Genomic DNA, 2,406 nt, shown 5'->3' with positions numbered 1-2,406 from the left:
AGATTTCAAACCCAGCTGAGCTAGTATGCTATAGCTGAGAGAGGATTGTGTTTAGAGACAGTAGACCTGAATTCAAATCCAGATTTGTTTTGTATAACCATGGGGAAGTTATTTCATCTCTGAAGCTTGTTTGCCTCATCTGTAAAATGAAGAGTGGAGAGATAGTAGATGATCTAGGAAGTGCTTTCTGGCCTTGCACATAAGCTCCTAAGCGGAGGATTTTTAACTTGTCAGACTCAAGATTCCCTTTGGTGATCACAATTGACATTGAGTCTAACAAAGTAACTGAAAAGGGGACAGTAATCCCACTTATCAATTCTATACCTTCCTGGTCAATAAATGATTTTTTGCAAGGCAGGCACTGTATTAAGCACCAGGGTAGGGAGGGGGTTGATGAGAACAGTGTTGTGGAAGGGAAGATACAAAGACAAATAAAGCACAATCCCTGCCCTTGAGATATCAGGTAAGTTATTCAGGAAAATCAGTGAGAAGTCAGAGCCCTTGGCTATTGTGAAACAAGACAGGGACATCCTTGTCAGTGTAACGATTGGAATGACACCAGGTGCTGGAGACTTACTGTAGAAGAGTTCCGCCCATGAAGCAAAGGTCTTTGAGGGCAAGACAAAAGACAAAAGTCTTTTCTTTAGTGTCAGGAAGTGACATTGGCTAGTGGGAGGAAAAAGGAAGAGACTGGCGCTCTGTCTTGCTCTCTTTCCTGAGGACTCTGGTGGAGAAGGGAGCTAGAAATGTGCTCTCCCTTTAATAGATAGATGAATGTAGGCCTTTCTCTCTTGCTCTCAGCACACACACGCTGACTCAGGTTTGACGGCGTGTTCGGGTGATCGGCCCTGGACCTCGGTGGCAGCATGTGCTTGACGCTGTTCTCAGCCTGAGAGGTAGCTTTGGGATTCGGTGACTTTTATAAAAGAATATAGACTAAGCTTAGATCTAAGACTATTCATTTGTATTTCTACTTTCCTATTTCTCTAATCAACATCACCTGTTTGTTGGCTAATTAATTCCCAAACAGTAAAAGCTAAGTAATCCATCTCTAATTAAAGCTCAGAGGTTTCTTTCTCTTACTGGTCTGGGAGATATATAAGGTAAAGGTTAAAGGGGAGTTTAACACTCTTATATCCAATTTTAAATCTCACATCAGTCAGTGGCACTAACATTTTATTCAGTACCTACTGTATGGCAGGTACTATGCTAAGCAATGGTGACTAAAAAAAAAAAGGGAAAAGACAGTCCCTGTTCTCAAGGATCTTAGTCTAATGGATGACAGGTACACAATAGATGCATGAAAAGAATTATGTAGAAATTATATATATATGTATGTACATATATATATATATATATAATTTATATACACACACAGGAGAAATGGAAGATAATAGAGGGAAGGCACTAAGACTGAGGACTAGGAATGTCTTCTTTCAGAAACTGGTACATTAGCTGAGACTTGAAGGAAAAAGCCAGAGAAACCAGGAGGTGGAGAGTTTTAAGCATGGACCACAGCTAGTGCAAATATCCAGAGTTGGGAAATAAAGTGTCTGAGAAATAGCAAGGCCAGTGACTCTGAACTGAAGAATATGGGGTGGGGGGGGGAGTATAAAGGTGTAAGAAGATTGGAAAGGTAGGAGAGGGCCAAGTTATATAGAAGGTTCTACAAGCCCAGCAGAGACTTTTATATAAAGCCAACCACAGTACATATTACTACAGTGTATTATTTTTCTCATTTTTGCAAATGATAACATTGAGGCTAAGAGAGATTTGGTCATGAAAATAGTAAATGGTGGGCAGGACTGGTATGTCTTTTAACTTTAGGTACAATGTTCTTTCCTATGATGCACTATTTCTAAAAGCTAATATACCTATCTCAGAACAGCCAAGGATAAATATTAAGAGAATAATCTGAGAAGGATGCTGTGTTTTAGGAACTTCAGTATATTATTTCCTAAATAAATCTTAGGAGAGGTAGGTAATTGCCTAAGGTTAGAGTTTTTGGAAATTTAAAACAATATTTTATTTCTTCCTTCCACCCATTTTATTATTTATTTAAGTCATTAAAATTTGGTTTTTAAGATCTGAATTCTCTCTCTCCCACCCCTCCCCACCCATTGTGAAGGCAAGAAATGTGAAATCAATTATACATGTGAAATCATGCAAAACGTATTTCAATATTAGCAAGAAAAGTAAAGTGAAAAAGTATGCTTCAATCTGTATTCAGACTCTAATCAGTTCTTTCTCTGGAGGTGCTTTGGATGCATTTTTTATCATAAATATTTTGGAATTGCCTTAGATCATTGTGTTGCTGAGAATAACTAAGTCATTCACAGTTGATCAATACACAGTATTACTCTTATTGTGTGCACTGTTCTCCTGGTTCTGCTCACTTCATTTTGC

This window comes from Dromiciops gliroides, chromosome 1 (assembly GCF_019393635.1).
Source record: "Dromiciops gliroides isolate mDroGli1 chromosome 1, mDroGli1.pri, whole genome shotgun sequence".
In the NCBI taxonomy this organism is placed as follows: Eukaryota; Metazoa; Chordata; class Mammalia; order Microbiotheria; family Microbiotheriidae; genus Dromiciops; species Dromiciops gliroides.
Note: the sequence above shows the minus strand (reverse complement) of the source record.